This window comes from Alosa sapidissima, chromosome 8 (assembly GCF_018492685.1).
Source record: "Alosa sapidissima isolate fAloSap1 chromosome 8, fAloSap1.pri, whole genome shotgun sequence".
In the NCBI taxonomy this organism is placed as follows: Eukaryota; Metazoa; Chordata; class Actinopteri; order Clupeiformes; family Clupeidae; genus Alosa; species Alosa sapidissima.
Window position 1 is genome coordinate 36,286,261 of NC_055964.1, and position 15,000 is coordinate 36,301,260.

A 15,000-nucleotide genomic window follows, 5' to 3' on the forward strand; every position below is an offset into this window, starting at 1 on the left:
CCTTTGAAAGTATTACAATTATGAATGGTCTGTGTGTGTGTGTGTGAGAGAGAGAGAGAGAGAGAGAGAGAGAGAAGGCTAGGGGTTTGGGGTGTCTGTGTGTGAATATACTCTATGTAGCTATGTACTGTATGAGAGTCTGTCTGTGTAGGCTATGTGTAGAAGAGAGGGAAAGAGAGAGAGAGTGAGTGTGTGCATGCGGACTGAGGTGTTCGATCTTCCAAAAAGCCGACATCCAAAACAATAAACAGCGTCTGCACTGACCGAATAAACTAGCCATTTTCTGTTTATTTTTTCTCCATTTTTCATGGTCATGTAATAATGTTCAACCGTGAATCTTCTGGGTGGTTTATCTGCATTTCTGGGGAATTCAAAGTTCTTAATTTGCACAGGGCCTTTTTTTTACGATTTCCACTCGCTCTGCATCTCTTACGGTGTCTGGCCATAACGCAGGGTCGTCACTGATAACTGTAGTGCTAGGTATTGTGTTAGGACTATTCACGTACTGGTTTCGTTTGCACCCAAAGCTTCTGCTACTGAAATGGTGTACGTAGCAGCACCAACAGCACCAGTGCGGACTTCGGCAGTGAAGTGAAACAACTTCGATCAACACTTAGATCAACATCATAATCATCATCATCATCAGTAGAAGAATATGTAGTAGGCTACAAGAGCTATCCAAATTACTTTCTTCCGTGCAAGAATTCGTTCATTTCTTTCTAGATTCTTTTTCCTCACTTTTTCTTTTTCTTTTATCACTTCCACTCTGGAAACGTTTCATGGCTGCCGTCAATCGCTCAACTCCACACCTCACCAAGAAAGCAGACCTGCAGTCATTTGATTTTATGATGAGTTTAGGAGCAATCATGAGGCAAAATATTTTTTCAATCTTTATTATGGATTAGAATATATTGTTTGGATGCGGTGATCATTTATTTAAAAAAAAAAACGAAATACGATATGGGGATGACGAGGCCCCCTGGTGGCCGAGGCCCCAGGCAATTGCCTGACCATGCCTAATGGCAGGTCCGCCCCTGAACACACACATACACATGCACACAGTAACACACGCACACACACACACACACACACTGCTCTATACATTCACTACACACGTAGCGTAGTGCCCCTGCAAAATAATCAAGCCCCCTGTCTCCCTTATGTCAAGTTAGCGACAGTTAGCATCTAATGGGAGAGTACCTATGTTCCCCAATTCCTATGTTCCCCGGGTCCTATGTTCCCCGCTTTGTATGGGACCGGGGAACATAGGACCGTGACCCTAACTGTAACCCTAACCATAACCCTAACCCTGAACGGGGAACATAGGACCCAGGGAACATAGGGATGATCCCCATCTTATCTTCATTGTTGATGGTGAAGTGGAACTACACTATCCTCCAGGAGCTGGCTGCACCAACAGGGCTTAGGCCTGGGCTGAAGCTACGCATGTCTTAGGCCTGGGCTGAAGCTACGCATGTGTTAGCATCACCAACAGGGCTTAGGCCTGGTCTGAAGCTACGCATGTGTTAGCATCACCAACAGGGCTTAGGCCTGGTCTGAAGCTACGCATGTGTTAGCATCACCAACAGGGCTTAGGCCTGGTCCGAAGCTACGCATGTGTTAGCATCACCAACAGGGCTTAGGCCTGGTCTGAAGCTACGCATGTGTTAGCATCACCAACAGGGCTTAGGCCTGGGCTGAAGCTACGCATGTCTTAGGCCTGGTCTGAAGCTACGCATGTGTTAGCATCACCAACAGGGCTTAGGCCTGGTCTGAAGCTACGCATGTGTTAGCATCACCAACAGGGCTTAGGCCTGGGCTGAAGCTACGCATGTCTTAGGCCTGGTCTGAAGCTACGCATGTGTTAGCATCACCAACAGGGCTTAGGCCTGGGCTGAAGCTACGCATGTCTTAGGCCTGGTCTTAAGCTACGCATGTGTTAGCATCTTATTGGACATTCCTTATAGGATAGTCATACATTTAGGAACACGTCACATAACATTTATGTATCAAGCTCATACCGTTATACTTTTGTGTGCCTAAAATAAACTGTAAGCTAACTTTACATTTGCTAGAGATATTTGCCCACCTGTTCCTAGCATTAACGTGGTTGGATGATTAACGTTATTTGGGTTTGTTTCTGTATTCCAATGGGGTCTTAGCTCTTTCCGTCTGTATATCATATCCTACTATACACAGACATATGTGCTCTTTCAGTCTGTATATAGCCTACTGTACACAGACATATGGAAACGTTACGCTCATAGCCTACTGTATACAGACATATGGAAACGTTGCACTCATAGCCTACTGTACACAGACATATGGAAACGTTATGCTCATAGCCTACTGTACACAGACATATGGAAACGTTGCGCTCATAGCCTACTGTATACAGACATATGGAAACGTTGCGCTCATAGCCTACTGTACACAGACATATGGAAACATTATGCTCATAGCCTACTGTACACAGACATATGGAAACGTTATGCTCATAGCCTACTGTACACAGACATATGGAAATGTTGCGCTCATAGCCTACTGTACACAGACATATGGAAACGTTATGCTCATAGCCTACTGAACACAGACATATGGAAACATTGCGCTTCCTTTGCTTATTCCATACCAAGACGATACTAAGAAGGAACAAATATATTTGTACCTTATTTATCGAGTAAGACATCGCACAACTAAGCATTATAACAGCATCTTTCACGCATTCACCTCCAGTAACTTCTACTAAGGGGGCAAGTTAATGGTTATTACTAAGGGGCCAGGTTAATGGTTGTTGTATTTTTTTTCAGTGGGCATTTACATGATGGTGCATCGCTAAGACCAGGCGTAGTTCAGCCCATAACGTAGTTATGCCGGGCGTAGTTCAGCCTATAACGTAGTTATGCCGGGCGTAGTTAAGCCTGGCCCATAACCTTCGTTGGTACAACCAACATAAAATCCATTCTAAAGTTGCATGATTACTGTATTTCTGAACATGATTCCGGTGGGAAAGAGCAGTGTGTGTGTGTGTGTGTGTGTGTGTGTGTGTGTGTGTGTGTAGGAGTCTGGAGCGTGAAGATCTGGATCCAGACAGCAGGGCCCCTGACTGGGAATCACACAGCCAATCAGGCGATAGCTCAAATGAGAACTCTGAGGAATCACACAGCCAATCAGGCAAAATATGAGAAATCTTTTCAAGTTCAGGAACCCTTTACACAGAACATGGTCCAACTATTCAGAACCATGAACTAAAGAGAGCTTTGGGGCAATAACATGGACCAACTATAATTGCGGTTCCGATGAACTGCAAGAGTGGGTTTGATCAGGGGCATGGAACTCGGCTTCATCCAAGGATTCCAACGGTACCTCATTTATGAAAATCAGACATACGGGTCAAAAGTTACATGCACACACCTTCATATACACAGACAGCCCAGCCCAGCCCATTAGAGCTCTGCCAGATGGCTTAGAACTCTGCCAGGTGCAAGCTTAACCCTTAAAGGAGTACCGTCACACCGGTGTGACAGGAATGTTGGGAAATTAACATTCTAAAGAATATCTGGGTTCATTGAATTCAACATAGAATTTTAGAACCTTCAATTGTTGCGGAACTTAGAATGTTCAAAAACCTACACCTTTAAGGGTTAAGCCATTAGAGCTGTGATGTAATAATCGAAATTAGAATCCTTAAACATTCCGCCATTCATTTCAATGGGCCCAAAAAACGCAGAAAAATGGGAATACCGCGAAAACGACAAGGGCCAGCGACACAAAAGTAACAAGCAAGCTACACCGGTTTGGGCCTGAATTTTTGGAGTTGGAACCGCATCGATAGCTCAAACGGTCTAGGAGCAGTAGTTTGTACAAAAAGTGGGTGAAAAGGAATAATAAACTAGAATTGCGGTACCGAGGAACTGCAAGAGTGGGTTTGATCAGGGGCATGGAACTCGGCCTCATCCAAGGATTCCAACGGTACCTCATTTATTAAAATCGGACATACGGGTCAAAAGTTATCTGCATTAACGCAACATCCAATAAGCTAAAACGCTAGGGCAATCATGCTGGTTGCTATGGTGGTCACTAGGTTAGAAGGCCAGTGCCTCCTGAGAGGCCTGAAGGGTCAGTTCTGAGGTTGTTGGCTGCTGGAACCGAAAAATGGACTGCATTTTCTTAAAAGACAATGTGAGCTGAATGTGACTGAAGTGCTGCTTTGTCGTCTACATCAGCCTTTCTCAAACTTCTTTGACCTGAGGCCCAGTCAAGGCATACTTTGGGGTCATAGGGCCCACCTACATGAACCCACCCCCTCCTCCCACCCCCCATCAAATTGTAATGATATCACAATTATTATTATTTTTATACTACAGTATATTGCTATACATGCACTTCAAAACAGTCAATGTTTAAAGTGCTAAGATTGTTCACAAAAGTTTGTGAAAGCATGCACATCAGAGTAGTGCTTTACTAATGTAAAATATAATTAGGCCTACAATAGTTTCATTGTTTTTGCATTGTTGCATGATGCTTGAATGAGAAATACTTCTCAAAACAACAGCAATTATATGGGTGCCGTTGTTTTGTGATGTTTCCTGCATGCAAGCATCATACACTGATAGACTATATATATGCTATTTAATTACATTTCATTTAAATGCCTGAATGTAAGAATTCAGGAAACACAATACCAGCTTTTAACATTTCTGTTGTTTACTAGTTTATGTAAATCACATAACACATGAACTGTTAATATACTACTGATAGCCCATTACTGTACACAATAATACTGTGCCCATTCATTAACATATTTTAAACATCAGGCGTCTTGTTTACACATTTAAACCATATTTCCACATCGAATTTCGACTCCAAATTGTAGTAACTACATCTACGAAGTCTAAGGAAGATAAAACCAGGTAGTCTTTTCAAAGATTATGTCACTTTTATGAAAACACCAGCCCTCAGAAAATCAGTAACTATTCATTCATTCACTTCCTTTTTTCTAGCTCGCAAAATCGCGGTTGTTCTGTTTACACATTAAAACCATATTTACACTTCGAATTTCGCCTCCAAATTGCTTCGCCATGCTGTGGTCTTGCTGGATCAAACCCACTAATAAAGAAAGAAATAAAGAAAACTTAAGAAGAACAATAGTGGCAAAGCCATGCTGTGGTCTTGCTGGATCAAACCCACTAACTATTCAGAACCATGGACTAAAGAGAGCTTTGGGGCAATAATATGGTCCAACTATTCAGAACCATGGACTAAAGAGAGCTTTGGGGCAATAACATGGTCCAACTATTCAGAACCATGGACTAAAGAGAGCTTTGGGGCAAGAATATGGTCCAACTATTTAAAACCATGGACTAAAGAGAGCTTTGGGGTACAGTAAGAACACACGTACGGTAGTCCAACTATTCAAAACCATGGACTAAAGAGAGCTTCGGGGTAAGAACATACGGTAGTCCAACTATTCAAAACCATAGACTAAAGAGCGCTTTGGGGTAAGAACATACGGTAGTCCAACTATTCAGAACTATGGACTAAAGAGAGCTTTGGGGTAAGAACATACGGTAGTCCAACTATTCAGAACTATGGACTAAAGAGAGCTTTGGGGTAAGAACATACGGTAGTCCAACTATTCAAAACCATAGACTAAAGAGAGCTTTGGGGTAAGAACATACGGTAGTCCAACTATTCAAAACCATGGACTAAAGAGCGCTTTGGGGTAAGAACATACGGTAGTCCAACCTTTTAGAACCATGGACTAAAGAGCGCTTTGGAACAACAACACAGCTAAAAGAAGTAAAGAGCAAATAACAACAACACAGCTAAAAGAAGTAAAGAGCAAATAACAAAGGCATCGAGAGGACGGACACACTAAGCACTGTATGTGCATGAGTGTGTGTGTGTGTATTAATGTGTGTGTGTGTGTGTGTGTGTGTGTGTGTATTAATGTGTGTGTGTGTGTGTGTGTGTGTGTGTGTGTGTATTAATGTGTGTGTGTGTGTGTGTGTGTGTGTGTATTAATGTGTGTGTGTGTGTGTGTGTGTGTGTGTGTATTAATGTGTGTGTGTGTGTGTGTGTGTATTTGTGTGTGTATATTAATGTGTGTGTGTGTGTGTGTGTGTGTGTGTGTGTGTGTGTATTAATGTGTGTGTGTGTGTGTGTGTGTGTGTGTGTGTGTGTATTAATGTGTGTGGAAGGGGTTGCCCTCTGTTAAGCCCACACTGTGTTCATCTCTGATGACGTTGGACAGCATTAATCATGCGAGCAGCGGAGATTAGTGGATGTCCGAGGCATTAATTAACCAGGAAGTGGCGCAGCCTTTGGGCCTGAAATCCCCCCCGCCCCCGTAACCTCTCATATGTGATTACATCCCCTGCCAGCCTGCACAGCTACTACAAGCACACACACACACACACACACACACACACACACACACACACACACACACACACGCACTCACAGGGAGAGGCCCGGGAGCTGCTTCATGATGTCAGGGTAGCACTCTGCCCTCCACCCGGCCGACCGCTCTGGGTGTGTGTATGTGTGCATGTGTGTGATGTATGTGTGTGTGTGTATGTGTGGGTGTATGTGTGTGTGCATATGTGTGTGTATGTGTGTGATGTATGTGTGTATGTGTGTGATGTATGTGTGGGTGTGTGATGTATGTGTGTGTATGTGTGTGTGATGTATGTGTGTATGTGTGTGTGTATGTGTGTGTGCATGTGTGTGTGTATGTGTGTGTGCATATGTGTGTGTATGTCTGTCAGTGTATATGTGTGCATATGTGTGTGTGCATGTGTGTGTGTATGTGTGTGTGCATGTGTGTGTATGTGTGGGTGATGTTGTGTGTGCATGTGTGTGTGTATGTGTGGGTGATGTTGTGTGTGCATGTGTGTGTGTATGTGTGTGTGCATGTGTGTGTGTATGTGTGTGTGCATGTGTGTGTATGTGTGGGTGATGTTGTGTGTGCATGTGTGTGTGTATGTGTGTGTGCATGTGTGTGTGTATGTGTGTGTGCATGTGTGTGTATGTGTGTGTGTATGTGTGTGCATGTGTGTGTGTATGTCTGTCAGTGTATATGTGTCCTGTTCACGCCTCAGAGGGCTGATGGAGCCTTTGCAGTTGCTGCTCCACGTCTGTGGAACCAGCTCCCCCTGGATATTAGATCTGCCCCCTCCATTTCTGCCATCAAATCCAGGCTACAAACCCACCTTTACTCCCTGCACACACACACACACACACACACACACACACACATAGAGAGGCCCATGATGTCAGGGTAGCACCCACCTTTACTCCCTGACCTTCCTTGTTCCCCAACCCTGTACTCTTGCTCATCCTCTGTATTTCTGTGTTGTGTGCCCTGATATTCAAGGTTTCCTCTTATTCATGTTTTATATAATTACGTCTATTGGTCCAATGTGCTTTTGTATTATTTGTCTTTTTAGTTATTCACTGTACAGCACCTTGGTCAGTTTATGCTGTGTGTAAATGTGCTTTATGCTGTGTGTAAATGTGTGTAAATGTGCTTTCTGCTGTGTGTATATGTGCTTTCTGCTGTGTGTAAATGTGTGTAAATGTGCTTTCTGCTGTGTGTATATGTGCTTTATGCTGTGTGTAAATTTGTGTAAATGTGCTTTCTGCTGTTTGTAAATGTGCTTTATGCTGTGTGTAAATGTGTGTAAATGTGCTTTGTGCTGTGTGTAAATGTGTGTGTGTGTGTATGCGTATGGGTGTTTGAGTTTGCCTGTTATTTTGTCTGTGTGTGAATGAATATGTTATTTGTGTGTGTGTGTGTCGGGGGGGTGGGTCAGTGTGGTTGGGGGGTGCAGTGACGTTCATGGCATCCAAATGACTCAGGTACTCCCTTGACTCAGGTACTCCCCTGACTCAGGTACTCCCCTGTCTCCAGAGATGGCAAAAGTACTCACTTCCTGTACTCAAGTAGAAGTACAAATACTTGTGTTAAAAAATACTCTGGTAAAAGTAGAAGTACTGATTTAACTTCTTTACTCAAGTAAAAGTAACAAAGTACAGGCTTGGAAATGTACTTAAAATATAAAAGTAAAAGTAGTCTTGTGAATGACAACCATTTTTAATGCAACTGTACCTGGACCACACAAATAGAGTGCAAGAGTGCCAGTCTCTCTTTTTAAATCTTTCCCTTAACCCAGTGGTCCCCAAACTACGGCCTCATTTTGGGTGGCCCCCCCAAAACATGTCCGTGGTATATAGCAACCGGCCCGCACGGGAGTACGACATCGTCAAACTATAACCTCCGCAATTTCCCCCATTCATTCTCTATGGCGAGTCTTAACAGTACACGTGTAATACTCTTTTTGTCCACTGGTGGTTATTTTGGCGCTGTTTCGCGTTTGCCATCAAAAACGGAATGAAATGTAGGCCTACCTGCAAACAATGTAAGAGGCCTATGCTAACTGCATCAGTGCTCAAAGTATTGTACAAGTTTATCATTAATTGTTAATAACTAACTAACTTCTATTCAAGTCATATTTCTGGGACTTTCCGGGATAATTATTTCTATTTTGTATTCACTCGTTCACAAATGTTCATAGGCCTACAAAGAGGTCACAAGTTCAGGTGAGTGAAAGTTAGAATGGTGGTCATTTCAGACCACTTCAGCGCTTCATAAAATTCTCATAGTTTGAGAACTTTACATTTTCAGAGTTCAGAGTTCACACATTTTTAATAAAATATACTTTTGGGAATGCAAAAGCCTTTTTATTAGTATTATTTAATTTGAGTTACGTTTTACACTGATATGGCATGATGGCAATATAAACACAGCTAACAATGGTATTAAATTGCAATAGCCTATAGATTAAATGTAATGGAATATTCAACTAAGGTAGACTGCTGATGTTCACAGCACTAAGCTATTTATGGTTACTGATATACTCCGAGTCTCTGGCCCTCTCTTAGAGCCAGGAATAGTAAGCTGGCCCTCGGAAGAAAAAGTTTGGGGACCACTGCCTTAACCTGTTGGCCCATTTCTAGGCTTTCCTGCCCAACATTGCACTGCCTACTTCAGAGGGCAGTGTGTTCTTTTGGCCTACCATCAAATGCTGGACATCTTTAGAAAGCTAAGATCCTTTAAAACTAAAGTAACAAGCCAGTTTTGTAAAATGTAAGGAGTAGAAAGTACCGATATTTGTGTTAAAATGTAAGGAGTAAAAGTAAAAAGTCGCCTCAAAAATAAATAGTAAAGTAAAAATATCTGAAAAATCTGCTTGAGTACAGTAACGAAGTATTTGTACTTGGTTACTTCCCATCTCTGCTTGACTCAGGTACTCCCTCTTCTCTTGACTTGAGGGCTAGAAGCTCACTGGCTCTGGAGACGTACGCTTATAGACTCCGCCCCTCTACCACTGACATGGAGACGTACGCTTATAGACTCCGCCCCTCTACCACTGACATGGAGACGTACGCTTGTGTGTGTGTTTGTTTGTGTGTGTCTGTATGTGTGTGTGTGTGTGTGTGTGTGTGTTTGTGTGTGTGTGTGTGTGTGTGTGTGGCCGCCAGCCTCCTCCTGTGTGTGTGTGTGTGTGGCTGCACACACACACATACACACACACACGCTCACACACACACACACACACACATACACACACACACACACACACATACACACACACACATACACACACATACACACACACACACACACGCAAACACACACACACACACATACACACACACACACACGCAAACACACACACACACACACACACGCACACTAACTCTCCCAGCTTTGAAAAGAGAGAAATATCCCCACGTGTCAAAGAACTGCACTCTAACTATCCCACGTGTGAAGCAATTCACATGTTTCTGCCAATGCTATGTGATGGTCACTATTTGTCACAGACTATTGTTCCATCTTGAATAAATCCAGGGTTATCGCACATCAGAGTGGTTCTTGTCTAAGTCTCAATATTACTCTGAGGGTTAATAGCCACAGTTCTGTACTGAAGGGGTTTAGAGGGCAGGTCTGTACTGAAGGGGTTTACAGTTTAGAGGGCCGCAGGTCTGTACTGAAGGCGTTTAGAGGGCAGGTCTGTACTGAAGGGGTTTAGAGGGCTGAAGCGATAAGCGGTGTGATATTTGTGCAAATGGAATGTGTGAGGCGTGTCATCTAGCGTGTCATCAAGCGCATTACAGGATTGCGAGGAACTTGTGAATTGTGTGGACAGAGACACATCCATCGCTAAGACAGCATCAGCCTCAATTCATGCATTCTCAGCTGTCTCTGGTCCCCATGGAGATGGCAGCGGACCACAGCTGTATCGGGTCTCTCGCGGCGAACGGCTTAGCGCCCGGATGCTGCTTCTGGGGCCGAAAAAGAGTCTCAAGCAATTTAACAGTTGAGCGACATCTTCAAATGTGTAATATACCCACTTCCTATGCCAGAGTTTTTGAAGTCGCTGAAGGTGAGAGAGAACTTTAAGACGGCTCCGCCAGCTGACAGTGGGTTTTGTGAAAACTGTCATGATTGCCTTACTTATGGCATTAGCAGGTACAAGCTTATAGTTTAGGATCAAAGAAAAGTAAGAATGGTTCATGACTGATGTTCCATGCAAGCGCATGACTCAATGTATGGATTGGATACACTTACAGTTGTGATGGTTTTGAATTCTTATGTTTTTCTCCAAAGCAAAGCTTTCATCTCTTGCAAACCCTGAAAAAACTGCACAGTGCAATGGACTGAAATAAAGTGTAGATGAGGGGCAGTTAAGGTTAAGGCTAAGAATGCATACAGTTCTCAAACACAGAAACTAAATACAAGGACAACGCAGAACTTCAGGGAGGAAATAAAGCACATTTGAATTAACTGAATTGAGAGGGGGAGAGTTGGAGAGAGAGAGGAGAGAGAGAGAAAGAGAGAGAGAAAGAGAGAGAGAGAGAGGAGGGAACTCTCTTGGCAGCAAATAATGCCAGTTCAAGACTATCAGACGACAGCAGCAGACATTCTTGAAGTTGTCTGAAGATTTGGAGCTTTGCCGTTTCGGGATGCAGAAATAAGACATATTTAATGGCATTAACTGAAACATACTTTGATGTCCTCAAGAACACGACATGGGAATGCGGTGCAGCAGAAACACAACAACAACAGAAATAACGACGCCATGACGGGCAGTTTACTAGTAATGACCACTACCACTCTTGGTTACTTGCACTCTTGGTCTGTTTGTGGAAGTTTTCCTAGGGTGACCAGACCAGACCAGATCAAACAATTTTCGGTTCGGGATGGATGCAGGAACGTTCGCTGATAACATTCCCGCACGGCCGTGAATGATGCCAGTTGGTATTGTGTGGCATGCAGAGGTGGACAGTAACTAAGTACATTTACTTGATTACTCTACTTAAGTATGATTTTTGAGTACCTGTACTTTACTTGAGTATTAATATTTTTGGAAACTTGTGACTTTTGACTCCACTACATTTGAAATATGACCATGAAGTACTCGTTAGTTTTAACAACATTTGATTCTTTAAATGTAATAATGCGATAGACCATCTTGAAGTTCATTTTTTCAATAGATCAATTTGAACTTGGCTGAATTGGCTGTGGTAATGATGATGACAACAGATTCTTCATCAGAACATCCTCCATGTAGCCTGGGAGAACCCAGATGAACCTGTTAGCAATTGAGATTTGAGAAGTGGTCTGGTGTTAACCAGGCTATCCTCCGATCATGGCGAAATTGTAATGACATTATACAATCACCTGACATTCACCACATAGTAGATCTTTAGCCTACATTATTAAACGATAAATTTTCTACTCACAATTAAGCTATTTGGTTTTGTATTTGGCAGTTAAAATGTTTTAGATTTGTGAACAGAGAATGAATAATGTTTTTGTTAGATGTAAGGAACTAATGGTCTCTTCAGGTCCTGTGTCCGACCAAAGGACATACCCTATTAATGACCTAATAAACATTACATTTCAATATACTGTATTAAAAAGGAAAAATACTACTTCTGAATACTTTATAAAAGCAAGTAGGCCTACTTCTGTACTACATCTTAAGAGAAAATCTGACTTAGCCAATTTCACTGGTATTGGAGTAATATTTGACAAGGTGTATCTATACTTTCACTGGTATTGGAGTAATATTTGACAAGTATCTATACTTTCACTTAAGTAAAGGAAATGTGTACTTCCACCTCTGGTGGCATGCAGGTTAAAAAAACAGCAGCTTTTCTAAGAGAGTGAGTGTGTGTGTGTGTGTGTGTGTTTGAGTGAGTGAGTGAGTGAGTGTGTGTGCGTGTGTGTGAGTTTACTAGGCTGTCCTTGTGAGTGAGTCCTTGTGACTTCAATATGCTAGAACTCTATGTTTGAGTGTTTGTCATGCTGGTTAAGTATATGCTCCCACTGTAAGTGTGTGTGTTGCGGTGGTTAAGTATACTGGCACTGAGACTGTGTGTGTATGTTTGTGTGTGTGTGTGTGTGTCTCGCTGGTTAACTATGCTGGCACAGAGTGTACTCGTCTCCTGTGAGTGGGACAAGAGCGACTAAGTTGCGTCGCGCTGGCAGGCCGTGCTAAGCTAAGCGCTAAGCTAAGCACTTGAGAGGATTACGCTGAAGCCAATCTCCAGCGACACCAAATCAAAGCGAGAATTAACACCAGCGACAGACGTGGTGGACGCGGCCGCCATCACATGCCTCTAAACTTGGCAGATTAGACAGGAGGAAGAGAGAATGAGGGCGTAAGTAATCCCACACCGCGCGGAACACTCTTGGTGGGTCGCCCGGGGCAACGGCTCGTTTTGTCCACTTAACCAAGAAGGCCAGAGGAAGATGACCACTCAGACCCTCACATAGACATCTGGCCTGCACAATAACATCAACCAGAAACATGGCAAGCACTTAGATAAACATCCAATTCCCTTTCAGAATGTGGATTTACTTATTTGTTTTGTTCTTTGAGACCATACCATTTTAAACAAAAATGTTCCCATTTGGTACATTACACTACAGAGTTGCAGTTGTCCCCCGACAGTTTGATAGCAGGATAAACGTACCCCTATGGGCTAGATGGAGTTATTTCTTCTGTGGCTATGACAACCAGTCCAAGCCTCAGGATCACTGAGGAAAATGAAACAGTTAAAGTTCAGAAAAAAGGTTAACATTGTTCATGCCAAGCAGTTCATCAATTATTTAGCACCCAAGGGAGAAGAGGGGGGAAAGAATCCATGACAGCAGCACGACTGGGAGCACGAGCGCTGCCATAGAAGTTATTTATCGAAGGAAAAATTAAATAAAGCGCCTTAATCCACGGGCAAGATGTTGTCCATGTTTTCCCCTCAGAGAAGCTTACGTAACGCACATGGCAGCCATTTAAAGAGAGAGAGAAACAGGGGAAAGAGAGAAACAGGAGAAAGAGAGAGAAACAGGGGAAAGAGAGAGAAACAGGGGAAAAGAGAGAGAGAGAAACAGGGGAAAGAGAGAGAAACGGGAAAGAGAGAGAAACAGGGGAAAGAGAGAGAGAGAGAAACGGGAGAAAGAGAGAAACAGGGGAAAGAGAGAGAAACAGGAGAAAGAAAGAGAGAGAGAGACAGGGAAAAGAGAGAGAGAAATGGGAGAAAGAGAGAGAGAGACACAGGGAAAAGAGAGAGAGAAACACAGGGAAAAGAGAGAGAGAAACAGGGGAGAGAGAGAGAAACAGGGGAAAGAGAGAGAGAAACAGGGGAGAGAGAGAGAGAGAAACAGGGGAAAGGGAGAGAGAGAAACAGGGGAGAGAGAGAAACAGGGGAAAGAGAGAGAGAAACAGGGGAAAGGGAGAGAGAGAAACAGGGGAAAGAGAGAGAGAAACAGGGGAAAGGGAGAGAGAAACAGGGGAAAGGGAGTTCTCCTGGCAGCAGTAATGCCAGTTGAAAACTATCAGGCGACGGCAGCAGACGGCAGCAGACATTCTTGAAGTCGTCTGAAGATTTGGAGCTTTGCCGATTAGGATGCAGAAATGAGACATAGCTCTTATTTTAATGACATTAACTGAAACATATTTTGATGTCCTCAAGAACATGACAGAGGAACTCAGAGCTGCAGAAAACTGTAAACAACAACAAGAATTGAAATATTTGTTCCTATCACACTCACACACGCACACACACCTCCTTGCCTGTGCCTGTTGAAGTGTCCACGACTTGGCAACCTTGACAGGGGTACTCTCACCTATCCCACATACACACACACACACACACACTCATCTATCCCACACACACACACACACACACACACTCATCTATCCCACACACACACACACACACACACACTCATCTATCCCACATACACACACACACACACACACTCATCTATCCCACATACACACACACACACACACTCACACACACACTCATCTATCCCACTCACACACTCTCATCTATCCCACATACACACACACACACACACACACTCATCTATCCCACTCACACACTCTCATCTATCCCACATACACACACACACACACACTCACACACACACTCATCTATCCCACTCACACACTCTCATCTATCCCACATACACACACACACACACACACACTCATCTATCCCACTCACACACTCTCATCTATCCCACATACACACACACACACACACACACACACACACACTCATCTATCCCACATACACACACACACACACACACACTCTCATCTATCCCACATACACACACACACACTCTCATCTATCCCACATACACACACACACACACACACACACACACACACACACACACACTCATCTATCCCACATACACACACACACACACTCTCATCTATCCCACTCACACACTCACACACACACACACACACACACTCATCTATCCCACATACACACACACACACACACTCTCATCTATCCCACATACACACACACACACACACTCTCATCTATCCCACATACACACACACACACACTCTCATCTATCCCACTCACACACTCATACACACACACACACACACTCTCATC